Here is a 21,848-nt window from a genome sequence, read left to right on the forward strand (position 1 = left end):
CTTCATTGTTTGTTAGCTATTCAGAGAATCATCATCACTGAAATACTTTCATGAGCATACTGAGTATTGGATTTTTAATTTCATTTTGATTTCAACTTGTACACAGGAGTTGACATTCATTATGAGTACTGAGTACAATCTCACCTCTTTCATAATTTTCCCCAGCACACTCACTCCCACCTTTTCCTCAAGTTTCTTCATTTGGTAGGATATGCATTAAGTTAGAGCACTGCATTTCACTCCAATTTATTGCTTCATTTATCTATTTCTTCTCACCTTGACTCCATCCATACCTCTGAGTACTTGATTCGTAGTGTTTATTTTGTTGGAATGTGAGTTAGCTATTCTAAGGAATTACATTTTTTGAATTATTCTCTGAACTATCCATATTTCAGTTCATACCTAGGTGTATAGTTGGATTCCACCACAAAGTGTGCATATTGTATTGATCTATATTATGTCTAACTTCCTATATAACAGAAAACATATGTCATTTGTTTCTCTGGGTTTGGCTTTCTTCCCTTACTTCATTTAGCATGATTTTCCCAAATTTATTTCCTTTCTTTGCAAATGATTCATTATAATTCTTTTGAATGGATAAATAAAATTCTGTTGTGCATGTACCTGTGTATGTATGTATGTATATATATGCATATATGACAATGTATATGCACACATGTATATTTATATGCATATAGCTATCATATTTTCCTGTTCTACATGTCCACTGAGAGGCATAGTCCATGTCTAAATGTGATTTCTTGTACTATTATGCTTTTGCTTTCAATGTTTTGGAAAATGACTAAATATCATTTGCCTAATCTTATGCATACAGTCTATTCTATTACAAAAATCATTCTATTAATATCCTAATCTGTTGGTTTACGTTTCTTTTCATGTTGGCTCCTATAAATCACAGGGGTTCATAATTGCATATGAATCTGTTTTTAAGAGCAACACTAAATATTTGCTTGTATATAGTTGACACTTGCTAATAATTTATTATAAAATTACATACATATGCATATACAATTTATATATATTGACACACATATATGACTATATATGCATGCATATAGAATATATATGTGCATATATATATATATGTATATATACACACACACAAACATATATGTGCTAGTACTAGGAATTAAATTCAGGGCCTAGTTTCTTTTGGTTTTCCTTTTTGCTCAAGGTTGACCTACTTCCATTTGAGCCACAGCTCCTTGTTTAGCTTTTTGTTTCTTAGTTGTAGATAAGAGTATCATGGTCCATTTTACCTTGTCTGTCGTGAATCTACTATCCTCAGATTTCAGCCTTCTAAATAGTTAGGTTTAAAGGCATGCAGCATTAATACTAGCCCTATTATATTTGAATTAAAAATATATTTAAAGAATGATAACTTGTAGTATTTTCAAATAAATCTTTTCAGTTAAATAAAACATACTGCTTAATTTTTTTCTTATTCCAACTCACCTACCAAGAAAGGAAAGGAAAAATGTGAAACTGAAGAACCTCTGAATGTAACCATTCTCAAGCCTGCTAGCCACAGTTTCTTTGCTGGAAAATAGAAGAGGATGCTACCATATACAGGCAAAGTGGAAAAACATGCTCTTCACTGAAGATTCTGAAAGGCTGATGACAATGAGGACAAGCAACTTTATCCATGAAATGTCACGAAGGATACGCTGTGTTCGGTGACTCTAGTGGATAAGTTTAGCCAACGTTAGAGGATGGTCATAGCGATGAGAATAATCAAAGGTGTATATGGGATTACAGAGGTGTGTTTTCTTGAAGATGAATGCTCTTGATTTTGTTGCTAAGCTTGTCAACCCTCTTGAAGTCTCTTGTCTTGCTGCTGGCCCTTTTTAACTGTTTACTCATTTGCTTCAACTGGGCCTTCTTTTCACTTATAAGGATTATTAACTCCATGTGGTCCTGGTAAGTTATGAAAATAGGAAGCTCCATTATTACTCCATCTTTCTTTTCTACTTTTTATTTGTTCCACTATGAGAATATGAAATCACGGCCTGGACACTGTGTTTTAGCTTTTTCTGTTAAGGCAGGTATTCTATAACTTGAGGTAAAGTTACATTTCCATGGTTTTGGAGAACTAAAGGGAGATTTTTGTCTTGATTGGATTTGAACTTCAATCTTCAGTTTGCAGACTTCTGAATAGTTAAGATTATAGGATTGAGCCGTTAGTGCCTGGCCCCCAACGCATTTATTTCTTAGCCACAAACATGGCATGCGTCTTATAGAGTTTTGTAATTGAGAAATTCTCATCATATATGAGAGTTAATGCAATTTCACAGGGAAACGTTGGAAAGTCAAGAAGTGCTCACTAAACAAATTCAAAATGTGGTTTGTTCTTACTTTCTTGATACAACAGCCCCACTGATTTCTCTCATGGATATCTTCTAATCTACTTCTAATTTACTTCTAATTCACAAGTGGATATAACTCAATTTCATTTAACTACATGAATTCTTGTTACATGTGTTACTGAACTACATTACATCTGAGGCCTAGTGACTACATGAAATCATCAATTTAATCATGAATGACCTCTGCTCTTTTGCAATAACTAGACTCCTTCAGGGTTCTGAGACACCAAGATACTTTAGGAGACACAAGCCCCTTCTCCTATCAGACTTGCCAATGCAGAAGAAGCAACTGTTCCTTTCAATCCTTATAGAAAACTTGCCTGTAACATGAGATTCTCAGCAGTGAGAAGGGTGTTCAAACTACACCTGCCTGGACACTGCTGGCTCACCTTCTGAAACTTCTCAAACCTTTCTTCAATAATGCTGTCTGCTGTATGTAGAATTGTTGTTCGTCTACACCAGCCATCCAGACATCTCCTTATTCTCTTCATTGAATAGGATCCACGAATTGAGTCTGTCTACAATCTCCTCTTTGCTTATAATCACCTACAGAGAAAAATGCATTTGGCTGTTGAAGACAGCAAACAAAATGGTGCCCTTCCCTCCTATTAATGGAGTGTGAATTTCATTCATTTTAGTCAGCATCTTTGAGGACTTATATCTGTGTTTTTCCTCTCAGAAACCTAGGGTTCAACATCATCAGACATTCTCATACATTTGCTGAAGTAACAACTCTGTGTGACCAACAACACTTTTACCCATTGCAAATCTATTACCATCAGGTCACAACAAACCTTATAAACAAGAAAGGCTGAATATATTAAGCACCCCATAAATTATTCTGCTTTATATCTTTTCAATATTTATTTTCGAATGATGATAACCTAATTTAATTCTGATGATATTTTTCCTCTGAAAATTAATCAAATTCTTACATGATTAAAGCCAAATGTCCTGCTTATTTAATTTAAAAAACTATAATTCACATCGTGTAAAACCAAATGTATATAAAACAACGTATCAGGAAGATTCAAGCCATATATATATATATATATATATATATATATATGATGGAAGATTCATACATAGTAAAATAAAAGAAACCTTAAACCAATGCCCATCATTCATTTGATCCTGCACCTCTAGTGGAAGAGGGTGATTTTACCTATAAATCATGGAAATGTCATCGCAATCCAGTCTACTCTACAGAGGCTAACCCCAAAATACCCAATGCTTCATTACTTACAAACAACTCTAGCAAGTAGACTTTATTCACATAGGATTCTCCTCCCTACAATGATAAATGGATTATGCTAATAAATTTGAAAGTAAATAGTTCAAAACAGCCTGGCTGAGAGTACAAAAGGATTTTGAGGTCTTAAAAATCTTGAAATACTTCCAGTTAAAAAGGGGCCACAGAAGGTCCATTGCTAAAGTTTTAACATGAAGTTCATAAATACGAAAGCAAAGGGATTTTCTTCTTACACACAAAAACCTCAACAAGAATTTTCGAGTGAAGCAAAATTACCAAATGTAGCACCATCTACCCAGCCAAATGTGTTGAAAGGGTTTGAAAGTCTATCCCTAGAAACCCAAGTTTTGTTTCTATATCTCTGACATGTATTTATTTCAACTTTAAAACTTTAGTCTTTCATGGCTCAGAATTCCTAGTTAATCTCACAATGGCCCTACATACTGCTCTACATTAACTTTTGGAGAACTTTCCTAGAACACCAAACACATTCTTTTTGTATAAAATTTGAATAGAAAACTTAAATTGACTTTTAAAAATGAAACGAGTAAATGCTCATTCTGATATAAAATATAGGTCAACACTTCAATTTAGAGGACAATGAAGTTTATATTTAGTTGAAATTTATTTACTAATTATATATATATATATATATATATATATATATATATATATATAAGTTGATAAATACGTGACATCCGTGACATCTCCTTTTAAAAAACTAAAAAATGTATTGTTTCTGAAGTAGTCATCACATACAATTTCTCTTCAACTGGCATTATTTTGGGGCTAATTTTCTAAATTAAAGAGTGTAAGAAATGTTTTTAAAAATATAATTAGTGCAGATTTCTAAGCAAATGTTTCATCTGGCTATGGATACATAATTTGTTGGTTTGTCTATTTATCTTTGTGGTGGCTATCAAACTAAGAATTTTAGGAAAACTAGGCAAACTGTCACTAGCCATACCTAGGATTATTTTATGTTCTATTTATTTTAATTTTTGTGCTGATCTTGGGTTTGCATGCATTGCCTGAACATTGTCCCTAAAATTTTTCTGCTCAAGGTTATGACTTTAAAACTTGGGCCACAGTTCTACATCCAACCTTTTGGTTGTTAATTAGAGATAAGACTCATAGACATTCTGTCATTAGGCCCAACTTCACACCAAGGTTCTCAGTGTCCATAATATCAAGGACTATAACCATGAGCCACTGTTAGCTACATTATGTGTTTTTTAAAGCATCTGTCAATAATAATAGAAAACTATCACCATTACTAAAGGCTTAAACCTGTAAATCTAGCAATTTCAGAGGCTGAGATTGATAAGATCATGTTTTAAAACTAGACTTGTCAGACAATTCAGAGTTTATTTGTTTAACCTGCAGGACACAGGGTTTAAATCAGGCCTAGGCACTTTATATGAGTTGCTTTTCATTAAGGCTAGTGCTCTACCTCTTGAGCCACAGTGACACTTCCAGCTTTTCCTAAGTAGATATTAGAGGGAAGTGGTAAGGAGACCTCACAGTTTGGCTCTTAACTGTCATCCAAAAACTAAGCCTTCAAAGTAGCAAATCAGAGATTCTTACCTTCAACTAAGCAGCAATGAAAATACTGAAGGTGTGATTCAAGTTGTATAGTGTCAGCCTTGCTTGGAAAAAGTTAAGGAAATTCAAGCCTCAGTATTGGCACATATGTACACAAAAGCATGCACATACATACATATAAAGGATCTTATACTCAATTCCCTGGGATTAAAAAAATAAAATATTAAATTAAATTAGGACAAAAATAAGAAATTCAAATTGCTAAAAAAAAAAAAAAAAAAAACAACCTACCATAGCCGGGTGGTGGTGGCTCACACATAAAATCCTAACTACTCAGGAGGCTGAAATCTGAGGATCACGATTCAAAGCTAGCCCAGGAAGGAAAAGTCCATGAGACTCTTATCTCCAAGGAACCACACAGAAAACTGGAATTGGCACTGTAGCTAAAGTGGTAGAGCATTAGCCTTGAGCTGAAGAGCTTAGGGATAGCACCGAGGCCCAGAAGTCAATCCCCACGACAAATAAAAACAAACAAACAAACAAAAAACTGCCACAACTGAATTGTGACTTAGGTGCTAGATTTATTTTTTTTTGTTGTTTTAAATTTAATTTTATTTTATTTGTGAACATACTGTACAGAGGAGTTACAATTACATGGGCAGGATAATGCGTACATTTCTTACCAAGCATTGCAGCCTCCTCCTGTGTTTACCCTTCACATCCCTTCCCAGCCTCCCCCCTCCCCCCCAATCCCAATCCTTTTCCTTCCCCCCCTTCACCCCCCCCAGACCGACGTTGTAAAGCTCGTTTTGGACATGACAACTTGTACTTCTCATTGTTGCAACAGGTCCACCTGTATCCTTAAACAACTGGTTTTTTCCCCATCGCTAGATTTCTTTCTTCCCATAAATGAGGTATGAGTTCAATCCCGAGTTGTTCATACCAAAGCAATCCAATAAAAGCATACTAAGAACTAACTAACAAAAAATATGTCATTCGTTGTAAAGAAAATTAAAATTTATGAAAATAATTGAAAGAGAGCTAAAAGGAGAAGCATGGCTCAATAGTGAACAGCAACTTAAGCCATACCACCATTTCCAGTTTTTAGCTATTTATTGGCAAAATGAATATCACAGACATTGCTGCTTGGGATCCCTTTGAATCTGGATCCTCAGATTTCAGCCTCCTATGTAGCTGGGATTACAGGTGTAAGACACCAGCAGTCTGAGATATGCATTTATTTTGTCATGTTATGTGGCAAATTATCACAAATTAATTTGTTTGGCCACTGAATACCAACTATTGTAGGATATAAGATTGGGCTGGTAACTTGGGTGTGGTTTGACTATAGTAGCTGCTCAGTTTCTAGCAGGGGCCACTAGCCTATAGTCTCTCACAGAATGTGGGTATCTCTTACAAGCTTATGGGATGCCTAGTAGGGTTTAGGTTCTGTGGTGGTGAGACTGTGGTTTCTGCTTTCTGGTCTCCTATCATACAGCCACTGTTGTCAGCTCCTAGGCACCCCCATACTTTCTTGAGAAACATATTCTCCTTACTGTTTGATTCATTCTGTTTGCATCACTGACTTCTAGAAAGGCCTTAATTTGCACTCACACCTTGGAAATAACTCATACCAACTCTTGTGGGAACTAATTACATTTGTAGAATCTGTTTAATTTTGTTATCTACCAGAGCATATAGTGGGGTTAGATCCTGCCCGACTGGAAGATAAAAGACTTCCCAAGGGTCTGAGTTGTTGTGTATCACCTGATACACATTAAAAGCTATTTATTGGGGCTGGGAAGGTGGCTCAGAGGTAGAGCGCTTGCCTTGCATGCATGAGGCCCTGGGTTCGATTCCTCAGCACCACATACGCAGAAAAAAAAGCCGGAAGTGGCATTGTGGCTCAAGTGGTACAGTGCTAGACTTGAGCTGAAGAGATGAGGGACAGCGCCCAGGCCAGAGTTCAGGCCCATGACTGGACCCCCCCCCCAAAAAAAAGCTATTTATTATCTGGGCACTGGTGGCTCATTCCTGTAATCCTAGCTATCTGGAGGATGAAATCTGAGGTTCCCAGTTCAAAGGCAGCCTGGGAATGAAAGGTTTAACTCCAATAAACCACTCAGAAAGCTGGAAGTGGTACTGTAGCTCAACTGGTATAGCAATCACTTTGAGCTGAAGAGCTGAAGGATTGCGCAGAAACCAGAGTTGAATCCTCAGAATTAAAAAAAAGAAAAACATTGGAAAAAGCTATTTATTATTCTAAGTGTCCTCAATTTCAGACACTGGTAATGTTGAGTTATTGTTTGACATTAACCAATGAAGTGTGAAATTTAAGAAAATGAAAGATAGTTCCTTGGGTGGAGTGGAAAATATTTTGGCAGTTATAGGTAATGAAACACAGTTAGGAGTTAAATTGAGGATAGATTCAAGAACAATGGCCGTGGCTTCAGAGATGGGACAGAGCTAAACATGTTAGACATATGTTAAAAAGAGAACATGGGGCTTGGAATGTGGTTTAGTGGTAGAGTGCTTTCCTAGCATGCATGTAGCCCTGGGTTCAATTACTTAGTACAACATAAACAGAAAAAGCCAGAAGTTGCCCTGTGGCTCAGGTCAAAGGGTGCAAGGCTTGTGCAAAAAAGAAGCTCAGTGACAGTGCCCAGGCCCTCAGTTCATGCTCCAGGACTGCCAAAAAATAAAAAGACAGAACATGTCAATAATGAATGAGGGAGGGATCCAGAAACCAAATTCCTCACTGAATATTTTCTCTATTTCAATATCATTCCAGAGAGAAAAATGAGGCATAAAGATGGTCCAGAAAGAACATATCTTATGAAGTAATACAAGATTCTTTAAAAAAAAAATATGGAACGCTTCACATATTTGCATGTCATCCTTGTGCAGGGACCATGCTAATCTCTGTATCATTCCAATTTTAGTATATGTGCTGCCAAAGTGAGCACTACAAAATTTTTTTTTTTTTACTGCAACTGGCCTGTAGAGACAATCCATTAGACATAATTGTGACTTGCAATAGCATAAGAGCTCATTGTAATAGCACAAGTGCTTTCTGGATATTATGTATGGGTCCTGAGCCTTGATAAAAGCCTAGGTGCTATTCCTATGTTTTTCCTCAAGAATATTACTCTATTACTTAAACCACAGCTCCATTTCTGACTTTTCTGGTGATGAAATGGAGATAAGAGTGTCATGGACTTTTCCTGGCTCACCTGGCATAACATTGGGATAACATTGGGTTAATACCTGGGATAACATTAATAATGTCAAAAATCTCAGCATTCTGAAGAGCTAGAATTATAGTTATGAGCCATTAGTACACAGAGAAATATTTCTTTTTCAGTGGAATGAATTAAGAATACAGATTCTTAAGGAAGATTCACCCTCAGTACTAAGTAAATCATCAAGAACAGTTCACGTGTATACACACACACACACACACACACACACACACACACACACACACACACACACACACAAGCACACAACCAGACACACAAACCCACATAAACATCTCAGGGATCTGTATCTCTTTCCCCTAAAGAGTAGTATGGTCTAAAGGGCAAACTGTGGTGTCACAGTCATGTAATCCCAGATATTGAGAGGTAGAGGTATAGGAGCATGGGGTACTAAGGGTGACTTGGGTGAAGTTAGCACAAGATCCTATATGAAAAGCAAACTGAGAAAGGAAGAAAAAGAGTTGGGTGCATGTAGGCACAAGTGGCAAGTTATGTGCCTAGTAAGTTTAAGGCCCTCAGTTTAATCCTCAGTTCCATGAAAAAGACAAAAGGAATAAAATCTCAGTCCATTTTGTCATTGTTTAAAATCAATTAACCTGTATACTTCATGAGGAATATAAGGTCTATTTCAAGCCTAATAGTAGTAGCTGGAAAGTCTATATAGCATGGTAGCACATGGGACAAGGCCCCGTAGGTGCATCATATCACAGAGGATCTCAGCATTATGGCATGTGCTAGAATGACAGGGATTAAGGGTCATAGGTTGCTTTTAACAACTGATAACAGTGATAACGTTAGTCCCTTGAGAGTTGATGAGATAACATTTATCCATTTATGACTGAAACATCTTTTAAGGTTTCTACCTCCTGACACTGCTACATTGAATAGTTAAACTTCAGTATGAGCTTTGATGGTGACAGACCATTAACACAGGCTTCTGACCGAGGCAGGTGAGACCATTGGAAGCCAAGGATGTTAATACAACTAGGCACCTTGGACAACTGCTTCGATCTCATTGATTCTGATATTTACTGTATTTGGGGCCATCTCACAGCCAAGATCCATCAAGTCTATGTCTGTTCCATGTGCCAGTGTCAGTTATGCTGAGTGTTACATAAACCACTAGACAATAGGGAGAAATAGGATGGGGATAGACACAAAAATGTAAGTTTGGCATTCTTCTTGGCCCTTAAATAACATTAAAAGATTTATGTAGGTAAGTCATGAGAAAGCTCTATGTCGTTATAAAATACATAGAGCCATATAATAACTACTCTACCACCCTGAAAGATACCTTGTAGAACAGCCTGTTTACACATAATACAGACACTCCTATGAACACAAAAGATGGAAAAAACAAACAAGTTTCGGTTTACAAAAGTAATTGTCAACCTCAGAGTCAAAGCAGACACCCTGAAAACAGTAATGGAAAGAATAGGAGAAACACTAGGTCTCCTTGGCACAAGTCAAAATTTCCTTAATAGAGACCCAGAAACACAACAAATCAAAGTTACACAAATGGGATTTCATGAAAGTGCAGAGCTTGTGCATGGCAAAGGACATAACTAGCAAAATCCATAGAAAGCCCACCGATTAGGAGAAGATTAGCCATACAACAGACAAGGATCTCATATCTAAAATGTGCTTGGAACTCACAAAAATAAAACCTCCAACAAGAAATCCTCAAAGAAACAACTGCGCAATAAATAAGTGGGCTAAAGTTTTAAAGAGAAACTTCTCTGAAGAGGAAAGGAGATGGCAAATAGACACATGAAGAAATGCTCAACATTTCTAGCCATAAAAGAAAAGCAAATCACCAAAATTACTCAAGCTGATTTAAAATTTGGCAAAGGAGCAGGGTATAAAAATAACCCTCAAAAATCAATGGCTTTTCTGTATGCCAACAATGAGAAAAGCGTGGTTGAAATCAGGAAAGCAACTCCATTCATAACAGCCCACCCAAAAAATACCTAGGAATTAATTTAACCAAAGAAGGGAAGGACCTCTATAATGTAAACTTTAAAAACATGAAAAGGGAAATCAAAACAGAACTTACAAAGTGGTAAAACCTCCCATGCTCCTGGATTGGAAAGATCAACATCGTGAAAATGGCAATATTTTCCAAGGGTTTCTACCAATTTAATGCAATACCTATCAATATTCCAACCCCTTTCTTCAAAGAATTAAAGAGGCTATCCAAAAATTCATATAGAACAGTAAAAAAACCCAGAATAGAAAAAAAATCCTTAACATAAAGAACAGTGATGAAGGAATATCAATACCAAATTTCAAACTCCACTACAAAGCCATCGTAATTAAAACAGCTTGGTACTGGCACAAGAACGGACATCAGGAACAATGGAATAGAATTGAAAAGGCAGAAAATAACCTACAGATATATAGCTACCTAATCTTCGATAATGGAGCTAAAAAAATAGAATGGAAGAAAGCCTCTTAAGTAAATTGTGCTGGCAAAATTGGTTAATCACTTGTAGAAAACTTAAGCTAGATCCTTATATATCAATCTGCACCAGAATCAGCTCCAAATGGATCAAAGACTTCTGAGTCAAAGCAGACACTCTGATGAAATAGGATGGAATAGGAGAAACCCTAGGTCTCCTTGGCACAGGCCGAATTTTTTTTTAATGGAGACCCAGAAACACAACAAATCAAAGAAAGTTTGGACAAATGGGATTGCATGAAATTGCAGAGCTTCTACATGGCAAAGGACATAGTTAACAAGATCAATAGAAAGCCTATGGATTGGGAAAAGATCTTCACTAGCCATTAAACAGAAAAGAGTCTCATATCTAAAATATACCTGCAACTCAAAAAATTATATCTCCCAACAACAAATCCTCAAAGAAACCACTTCTCACTAAATAAGTGGGCTAAAGACTCAAAAAGAAACTTCTCTGAAGAGAAAAGAAGGATGGCCAATAGACACATGAAGAAATGCTCAACCTCCCTAGCCATAAAAGAAATGCAAATAAAAAGAGCAGAAGTACCATCTCACCACAGTTAGAATGGCTATAATCAAGAACTCTAATAACAACAGATTCTGGAGGGGATGTGGATAGAAGAAAACCTTACTGTATTGTTGTGGGAGTGTAAACGTGTTCAACCACTTTGGAAAGTTTATGGAGGTTCCTCAAAATACTCCACATAGAGCTTCCCTATGACCCAGAACTAGCACTTTTGGGCATTTACCCAAATGTTAACAAACAAGATCATACTAATGCTACCAGCACGACTATGTTTATTGCAGCATTATTTACCATAACTAAGATATGGAACCAACACAGATACCCCTCATATGATGAATGGATCAAGAAAATGTGGTATATATACACAATTCCATGCCTCCATAGAATTTCTTTGTCCAATTTGTTAGGAAATGGAAAGACTTGGAACAAATTATATTAAGTGAAATAAGCCATACCCAAAGAAACATAGATCCCATGGTTTCCCTTATTTGCAATAACTAGTATATGTCTGAGAAAAACAGAAATTTTTAGACAAGTTGATGTTAGGCGAAATGAACCCCAAGATAATTTTTTCTTTCTTGTGATTGTTTCCAACATATTTATAAATTGATTTCTTTGTTGCTTTCTTTGTACCTCCCCCATGGTATAACTCCTGTTTTCACTGCATTTGATTCTGGTACCCTGCATCTTGTATATACATTTTTCTAATTTGGAGAAGGTAAGGGAAAACATAAAATGCTTAAATAAGGATACGGGTTGACCCATTGTAAAAATGCAATGTACAAGACCCTACGTTGAAAACAAACATTAGAACTTCGGAGGTGGGGAGAATACTCGTGGAGGTGGGAGAGAAGGAATGGTAGGGGAAAAACAAAGGAGGAGGCAACAATGCTTGATAGGAAATATACTTGATAGGAAATTACCTTACTCATTTAATTGTAGCCCCTCTGCACAGTATTTTTTATAATAAAAGACATACAAAAATTAATTCAATGTATGATTATGGGCCAGTACTAGGATTTGAATTTATGGGCCTTCCACTTACTTTCACACTTCAAACTGGGATCTCTATCTGTCTTTATTTATTTATTTTTTAAAATCAGGAATGCTTCACAAATATGAGAGTCATTCTTGCACAAGGGCCATGCTAATCTCTGTATTGTTCCAATTTTTGTATATGTGCTGCCAAAGTGAGCAATGTTTAATTTTTTGTTGATCTTTTTTTCAAGGATAAATCTAATAACACTGTCCCCTAATTTTGTATAAAATAAGTTTTGGACATATATTTAATATGTAATATATTTGTGTGATATATACGTATATACATACTATTTATCTGCAGGAGTTGGGCACACTGAAACAATTGAAGGCACTGATTTAATTTCACTGCTGTCATTCTATTTTAAGACTTTTTTTAAATCAAAACATTTATGACCATGATTTCATCGAATGTCCTGTCCAATATTGATTTGTGTGTATCAGGCAGGCTGTAGCTCATCTCACACAAGAGTGCAAGAATAATAGGGTTTAACTCATTACAAGTGGCTCATCAGGACATAGGAAATATCCCTCAATTTGGTTGAGCTGATCTCCATTGTTTGTTGTATACTATGCCTCTGCTTTGGCTATGCAGTTTACCATTTCAAGATGATATTTTGTTCTTTTGGAGACAGATGAATGGAGAAATGTATGTGGCCTCCAAGACAATTACCTGTATAAGGTTAAAATTCATACTTTCAAATGGGATATTTGCCATCCCTGTAGAATATAAATGAGGACTCCCACGCACCAGCTATCTACTTTGCAGCCATTGTAATATTCATGGAAGCAATATTTTATAGGGACAAAATTAAGGTACCAAATATGTCCTTCAGCAACTACCCTACGGAAATCCTTATGCTCATGCCAAAGTCATTGAACTTCACATTGCCTTTGTCATCCAACACGATGTTATTGGGTTTAATGTTTCAGTTATTTTCAGTTTCATTAAAGTAGTGCACAGTCCTCAAAATCTGTTTGAATAAACTCCTGACTTCATTCTTGAAAAGGCAGTATGATTTTCACATTTGTCTAAGGAGGTCTCTGGATGGCCAGTTCCACTACCAAATATTTGTGCTCATCCATTTCCCTCACCTGGTATGACCTGATCATGTTTGGGTGATGGAAAATCTTAATAATGTCCATCTCATTTAAAAATTTTTTGTGGGTCCTGGGGCTTGAACTCTAGGGCCTAGGCATTGTCACTGAACTCTTCAGGTTATGTCTACTGCTCTACCACTTGAGCCACAGCACCACTTCCAGCTCTTTCTGTTTATGTGGTGTTGAGGAATCGAACCCAGGGCCTCATTTATGTAAGGCAAACATATACCACTGAGCCACCTTCCCGGCCTGTCCATCTCATTTTTGATTTAACAATTGTTGAACTCTCATCTTCAGGATTATTTTCACTACAACCTTATTGACTACGAGGTGTTGCTAGGCCAACTTTCCATATCCATAGCTTCCATAGTCAATGATTTCCTCCTTCATGCTATATTGTTCAGGGAAAATCTCCTGCCATAGCTAATGATCACCTTCAAACTATCTTGTTCATTGAAAATCTCCTTCTCTGAAGAGCTTGAGGATAATACACTATGTTCTTCCATCTTTCTGCTAAGATGGCAAGGAGTAAATCTACCTAAACTTAGCTAAGAAAATAAAAACCCCAGAGCAATAACCTAAAGGAAACTGTCAATGTAGCACTCAGTCCTGCAGGTCACCAGGAACTCTCAGCAATGTAATGGACTGCAGAGACCACTCACAATATTTGCAATGGACCAATCACAGCTTGGAATGAACCCACTGGATCTTCTGGTCTTGAGCCTGGAGGACTGTTGCCAAGGTTTCCACAAGGATGTGAGGTGCACAGAATGATGCCACTGGTGCTGCCTTGGCAGTGTTGCAGGAACATAAAGTGTATCAGAAAGTGCATTCTGTCCTTGTTGGCTTCAAGATCCTACGGTTGCTCCCAAGGATTTTGTCCTTGAGTAGTATCCATGTCCTTATGTCTGCTCCTGCCAGAACAGTGGCCATGTGCAGGAGCATACATCAACCAGTGGCTTCCATTCACTATATGTGCAAGTCTTGGAACTTGCTCCAACAATCTAAAAACAAAGTGGAATCCTATGTATTCCTAGATGCAGGGGACACATAACGAAGAGTTCAATTGGAAACTTTCACTAAAGTACAACCAGATTTTTTTTTATCTTGACAATAAAGAGAAAATTCAAAGAAGTTGTTAAAGTATAAGAGGTGTCCCTCTTTGTTGAATTAGAACCTTCTTGCACAACTGCTTAAAATAATATTAAAGTCCTTATTTGTTATGGACGTGATTTAGTGTTTTGGTACCATATAATAAATAATTTCTGATTTTTAAAAAGTTGTAATATCAGTATGCACTTTGGTGTGTTTTTAATGGAATCCAAGATGGGCCCCATAGCTCTTGAGTAGATCTAAAACAATATCACATTCAACAATAGCATGTGGTTGAAAGAAGGCAGGAAGTACCAGCCTACTGTAAAGTGACTATTGCCAGGATGAATCTTCTGTAGAAATACTGTTTTTTTTTTCCTTTTCAGTATTTACTAATAAAATACATCCATGTATTATTATAAATTATGTTCTCTATTCAGCTCAGTGAATTTTGACAACTATTTAATTATGTAATACTAAGAGTCCCCTAATAAAGTCAAAAAATGGGCACTTTTGTCATTTACATTAAAATGCAAAGAAAATAAGTCCCAGTAAGTTTTATACTTAGGTGGATAATGGAAAACAGCTGTTTTCTCACTCAGAAATTGAATCCAATAGGGTATTTCATGGCATCCATAATCTGAAAAGCTGCTCTAACTTTTGCCTTTTAAAGACCTCATCAGTTAACTCAAGATATTCAATGTCTTCTTCTTTAAATGTAGAATGACTGATGTCAAAAGGATAGTGGTATCGCTTCAGAATCATCTGATACTGTATCAAAATGCCCTATGCCATACATCTCCATGAAGTGGGTTATTAACATCTATAGGAGTGAGAAAAAATAGAGCATCAACATTTCTCATGATAGTTTCCTCTGAGATAATTTACATCAGAATCCTTGAAATCCATAAGGCAATGTGTTGATAAGTTCAAAGTGAAGAACAAGGCCTGGAGTAGGGAACTTAGATGGTAGAACCCCTAACTAAACAATTGGAGGTCCTCCGCTTGAACTCTCCTACTGCCAAATCCATGAGTCTTCCTGTAGAGAAAGAGGTATAGCTGTTTATTTCAATTCCATTGTGATGCTATAACAAAACTCCTTAAGACAAGGTCCCAATAGCTTAGAGAAACTTATGGGTACTCAACAGAAATTCTGAAGGACATTATCTAGAACCAAGAAAATTCAATATGCTGAGAGGTCAGCTTCACCAGGCCTTTAATGTGTTCCCTTGTTGCTGCATTCTCACATGGTCGAAAGGCTAGAAACTTATTTAAAAGAAAATAACAGAGCTGAGAGACTTCTTCCCACCATCCAGATGAAGTTTAATTTGTATCAGATTATTATTTCTTCTGTCATGTCCCTCCTCCTCGTTTTTTGTTGTGCTTTTTTTTTTAGCTGACTAGCCTTGAACACTTGAACCACGAAAGAACGGATGATTGGATTCCAAGTATGTACCCCCAAAATCATCTGTTGCTACTTCTTCTTTGGAAGTAAACCACTTACTTGCCCCAACCCCTGTGCTTTATTTTCCTTCATGTATCATTTTTTAAAGTTTTTGGTCTATTTTGTATTTTGCAGGTGATTTAACAAGGACCCTTCACAAATAGTAGGTGAATACTCGACCACTAAGTTTCAAATTCCCTGCATAGATTTTTTATTTTTTATTTATTTTTAATTTTATTATTTTTTAAACAAATTTTTTATTATAAAAAAACTGTATGGAGTGGTTCCAGTTACATGAGCAAGGTAATGAGTACATTTCTTATCAAGCATTGTTGCCTCCTCCTTTGTTTTTCCCCTACAATTCCTTTCCTCCAACCTCCACAACTACACTCTAACCACCTAAATTTTGTTTGTTTGAGATGTACAGGTTTTTTTTTTATTTCTTCATTATTAGACTTCGTGTGTACCCAACTTACTGAAAGCATGTAAAAGTGTAAAACGGTAAACATGTTTGAATTTTTATGTAGACTACCATGCAATCTTGCTCACAAATCACAATATTTTCCTTCCATTGCAATCTTATGCAATCTTCTGTGATCTTGTTGTTGTTGTTGTTGTTGTTGTTGTTGTTGTTGTTGTTGTTGTTCTTCTTCTTCTTCTTCTTCTTCTTCTTCTTCTTCTTCTTCTTCTTCTTCTTCTTCTTCTTCTTCTCCTTCTCCTTCTCCTTCTCCTCCTCCTCCTCTTCCTCCTCCTCCTCCTCCTCCTCCTCATTCTCCTTCTTCTTCTTCTCAGTTAAAACATCAAATGTGTTGTCAAATGCCATCATTGATAAATTTCTCTCTTGTTTGCATCAGAAATGCCTCAGCTATTTTTAAAGAATATTATAAGTGCTTGATAAATATTCTACTTAAGCTAAAGCTATTTTCCTTGTTTCAGAATTTTCACTAATATTAAAAATATTAAATGCTTCTGTGTCAGCATCTATTGGGATTATATGGGATTTGTTCTTTACTTAGTTTAATAAATTGCATTAGATTTCCTAAATTGTAGCTATGTATGTAGGCTTGCACTTTGGTGGTAGAATAACTTGATTTCTATGTGTGAATCCTGTGTTAAATCTTCAGAAAAAACACACACAGGAAAAATGGAAAAGGAATAAATGTAATCTATCCATTTCTGATACATATTCTCTTTTTTTAGGAACTTTTGCCTTTCTCTTCATAAGTAAAATTACTATACATGCATTCTGATTTTGTCATTGCGCTTATGAAGTTAGTTAAGAAGTGTTTCTTCTTTTTAAAAAATTTCTGGAGCAGTCAAATAAGAGATGCATTAGGTGAGATGGTATATATTGATTATTCCAGCTAATCATAGTCTATCCCCACAAAAAAAAGAAAGAAGAAAGCAGGAAAGAAAGAAAGCAAGCAAGCAAGCAAGAAAGAAAGAAAGAAAGAAAGAAAGAAAGAAAGAAAGAAAGAAAGAAAGAAAGAAAGAAAGAAAGAAAGAAAGAAAGAAAGACTCCCAGCCATCCAAACTAAAAAACACCATGTAAGTAAAAAGGCTTGGGGCATTACTCAAGTAGTAAAGGACTTGTATACAATGGGCAATTTTCCAGGTTTGACACCTAAAAACAGGGGAAAAATGCATTTTCTGGGACAAAATTGCACATGAAATATTTGATTAGAGTTTTTTTTCTTTCTTTTATTTCAGAGACATAGTTTTGCTAAAACTTATATAAAAACTTCCAATCCTCCCAATTTAACTCCTAAGAGTTGAGATTAAAAGTATAGGTTTTCACACCTAGCCTCGTTGACATTTTTTACAATAAATTTTATTGGCATAAATTCAGTATACAGAAAAGTCTAAATGTAAACAGTTTGTCTGTCCCCTCATTGTCCTACTGTTAATGAAATATACCAGTATTGTATGTTTGTAAAATAAAAACGCAACATCGGTGTAATGCTATTTATTAAATTGCAACCTTTACTTCATTTTGCCAATTTTTGTACTACTTTCAATTGTTTTTCTAGTATCTACTACTGTTGCTTTTTCCTCTGCCTTTCTCCTTTCTTCATGTTACCTACTCAGCTGTTTCATTGATGAGGAATATCAAAAGTAGGTTAAAATTCACCATTTGCCAGGGACCAGTATCTCGTGATCAAAGGTATTCAGAAAGCTGAGATCTGAGGATCACAGTTCAAAGCAAGCCTGATCAAGAAAGTGGTAAACTCATGAAAAAAACAGCATTTAAAAAATAACCAAACAGCTGGAATGTGGCTTAGTGGTAGTGTGCTTGCATGAAGGTCTGAGTTTGATTCCTCAGTGCCACATAAACAGAAATAGTTGGAAGTAGCACTGTGGCTTAAGTGCTAGAGTGCTCGGTAGCCTTGAGCAAAAGATCCTCAGGGTCAGTGTCTAAGCCTTGAGCTTAAGCCCCAGGACTGGCAAAACAAACAAAAAAGTAGCTCCCCTCATTGTTTTGTATGTAGTGTTCCAACTCCATGGTGCACATTATCCCTCACAGCAAAATCAATACAACAAACCAAAATTTACAATGCTCAGTATCCCATGTGGTCATCAGTCATCATATTGTACACCAGATGTGCAAAGTTAAGGAAGAAATATAAAGAAATAAAGTCACTAGGACAACCTCTCTTGAGACTATACAAGAAAAATTTATGTTCTAGCGTATCACTCTAGAAGTATCACTGAACTCTAGAAAGAAGTGTTCCAAGAATATAAGCCTTGTTCACCTTGGCTCCCACTGAGCATGAATATAAAGTTCATCATCAATAATGGTTGGAATCAAAGAGAGAATTCACAAATGGGATTGTGCCAAACTAAGAAGTTTCTGCATGGCAAAGGACATCATTAGCAACGTAAAGAGAGCCTATGGAAGGAGAGATCTTTGCCAGGTCTATGTCAGAATATACCAAGAGTTCAATAAATTATACTAACAAAGAATTAACAACTCAATTACAGATGGGCAAACAAGCTAAGTAGAGACGTCTCAGAAGAAATAAACTTGTCCAGTAGTCATAAAAATGTTCAATATCTCTGGCCATAAAGGAAATGCAAACCAAAACACTTGAGATGGGCTAGGAAGGTGGTTCAGTGATAGAGTGCTTGCCGTGCAAACATGAGGCCCTGGGTTTGATTCCTCAGCACCACATAAGCAGAAAAAGCTGGAAGTGGTGGTGTGGTTCAAGTGGTAGTGAGCTCTATCCTTGAGCTGAGGAGCTGAGTTTCAGTGCCCTGGCCCAGAGTTCAGGTCCCATAACCGAACAAAAACAATAACAACAACACTAAAAACAGAATCACTTGACTTGCTTCTCTTTTTACATCTCATTTAAGCTTGATTATAAAATATTGTTGGTAGGAATGTAATCTTGTTTAACTACACTGAAAAAAACCCACAAAACAACTTTACCTACCTTGTGGTTCAGTACTACCATTCTTGGGCATTTATCTAAAAGACTAAAAATCCCGATAAAGTAAGGCCACCTAAACATCTATGTTCATTGTCAAGGTATTTATATTGCACAAATAGCTTCAATAGATGAATGAATCAAGAAAATTATATATATATATATATATATATATATATATATATATATATATATATATATATATATACAGAGTAACATTACTCATGAATTAGAATATTCCATCATTTATAAAGAAATTGATGAACTGGAAAATTTTTTGTGAAGTCAGGATGCATGTTTTCTTTCAAATGGGGAAGCTTGGTCTATATGAAAACATACAGAGTATTGTATGCACGTATACCTAAATATATTTCATGAAGTACAGTATATGTTGGAAAGAATTTAAATGGTGTAATTCTTTAGAAAATCCAACAGTACAATAAAATGTAAATGAGGAAACTGGCACTTGAATGGGGGGTAGGAGGTGAATGAAGTCACAATTTTCAATGCATATCCAATGAAACTAGGAAAATTGAGAGGAAGGAGCTGTTTCAGAGATGGGGAGATGATGAAAAAAGTATCACAGATTAGGATTCATTGTACTTACAATTAAAAATGTAATTAAAAATAATTATGCTTGAGCCTACCTCCTATGATTTCCATATTCACACTTCTGAGTAGACATCCCCTTTCCAAACCATCATGAAACACCTCATCTTACTTAGAAGGGGTATAACTTTGCTGTGTCTGTGAACCAAGGAATTGTAGGCAGATTAAATTAATGCTGTCCACATATGTCAAGCCATCAATATAAGGCCAGAAACCATGAAAATATTACAAGAACTGGCAGGGGAAACACTATGACTTCTACAACACAGGTCGAAATTTTCTAACTAAAGATCCATGATCACAAGAAATCCAAGAAAGACTGGATAAACGGGATTGCATGAAACTTAAGTTTCTGCCTGACAAAGAACATACCAAGCCAAATACAAAACTCATGGCATGGGAGAAGAATTCCATGAGCTATTCATCAAACGAGATCCTAATAGGAAAAAAATATGTAGATAGCACAAAAATTGCCCCCAATAAACCATGAAATAACATCCCAATTAATAAATGAGGTAATGACCTAAAGACAAACTTCTCAGAATAAGTAATTAAGGCCAATCAACACAAGAAGAAATGTTCAATATCTCTGAACATAAAGGAAATGTAAACAAAAACAACACCCTAATTCTACGTCACTGCAGTAAGGAAGGACAATAAAAACATTTTAATGTGATTAGTAACAAATGCTGTCATGGATGTGGCAAAAGGAGCTCTATCACTGCTGGTGAGGATGTAACTTGTTCAATCAGTCTGGAGACTGAGAAGTGCATATTAAGGTTTGGAGTCAACTTGTGCAGAAAGTCCATGTGTTTTTTTTTATCTCCAATTGGCAACCAAAAAGTCGCAAGTAGAGCTGTGGTGCAAATGAGTAAAATGGTATCTTTCATTACAAAATCTCAGGGATATTACCCACATTTGCGTTCAAGCTCCAGTACTGGCAGTGTGTGTGTGTGTGTGTGTGTGTGTGTGTGTGTGTGTGTGTGTGTGTGTGTCTGTGTCTGTGTCTGTGTGTCTGTGTGTCTGTGTGTGTCTGTGTATCTGTGTGTGTGTGTGTGTGTCTGTGTCTGTGTGTGTCTATGTCTGTGTATCTGTGTGTGTCTGTGTGTGTGGTGCATGTGGGGAGAGGGAGCTAGTGATTTCCTGATGGCATCAAATGGTTTGGTGTATTTAAAGTATTAAAAAAAAACAAGGTTTAAATGTGCTTTGATTTTTTTTGTGTTTCTGTATGTATGTGTCTATCCAGTATAGGTGTGGGTGTGGGTGTGTGCATCTGTATGTGCATTTATGGTTTTTCTTGCTTGTTCTCAACTTGTGTTAACAAAATGGCCAGACTTGAAAGGTGGACACTATGGTTTAATGTTATGACAATTTTCCAAGGTTTTGTTCAACAAATGATTATTTGAATAGTTTATTGAAAGATAGAGAGGGAGGAGAAAGAGAGGGAGAGAAAGACTGGAGTTCTAAATCTAAGACTGAAACAGCCATATTCCAGAACAAGTCTGCAGAACTAGTTCCAGTGTAGTGTCTTCAGTCAGCTAGCTGTAACAAAGCCTCTATTTGGCCATAGGTGTGGATTGTAGGCAAAAAGACAATTCAGTAAAAACAAATTCAAACAGTCTGAGACACTTGCACAAGGTCTGGACATCACTTCCTAATGGGCTGCTGTTGTGCAGGCCCAATATTTGATCTGAAGAGAAACTTG

The 21,848-nt window shown here is 36.2% G+C and overlaps 2 non-coding genes across 2 annotated transcripts; both read right to left on the reverse strand.

Moving 5' to 3' along the window:
• Nucleotides 1–8,046: 8,046 nt before the first annotated feature.
• LOC138809339 (U6 spliceosomal RNA) lies at nucleotides 8,047–8,150 on the reverse strand. Its single transcript, XR_011366812.1, has one exon. It is a non-coding gene; the product is annotated as a U6 spliceosomal RNA (small nuclear RNA).
• Nucleotides 8,151–12,525: 4,375 nt separating this feature from the next.
• On the reverse strand, nucleotides 12,526–12,629 carry LOC138809340 (U6 spliceosomal RNA). The gene has a single exon (XR_011366813.1). It is a non-coding gene; the product is annotated as a U6 spliceosomal RNA (small nuclear RNA).
• Nucleotides 12,630–21,848: the final 9,219 nt, after the last annotated feature.

This window comes from Dipodomys merriami, unplaced genomic scaffold, assembly GCF_024711535.1.
Source record: "Dipodomys merriami isolate MVZ:Mamm:240054 unplaced genomic scaffold, mDipMer1.0.p SCAF_492, whole genome shotgun sequence".
Classification (NCBI taxonomy): Eukaryota; Metazoa; Chordata; class Mammalia; order Rodentia; family Heteromyidae; genus Dipodomys; species Dipodomys merriami.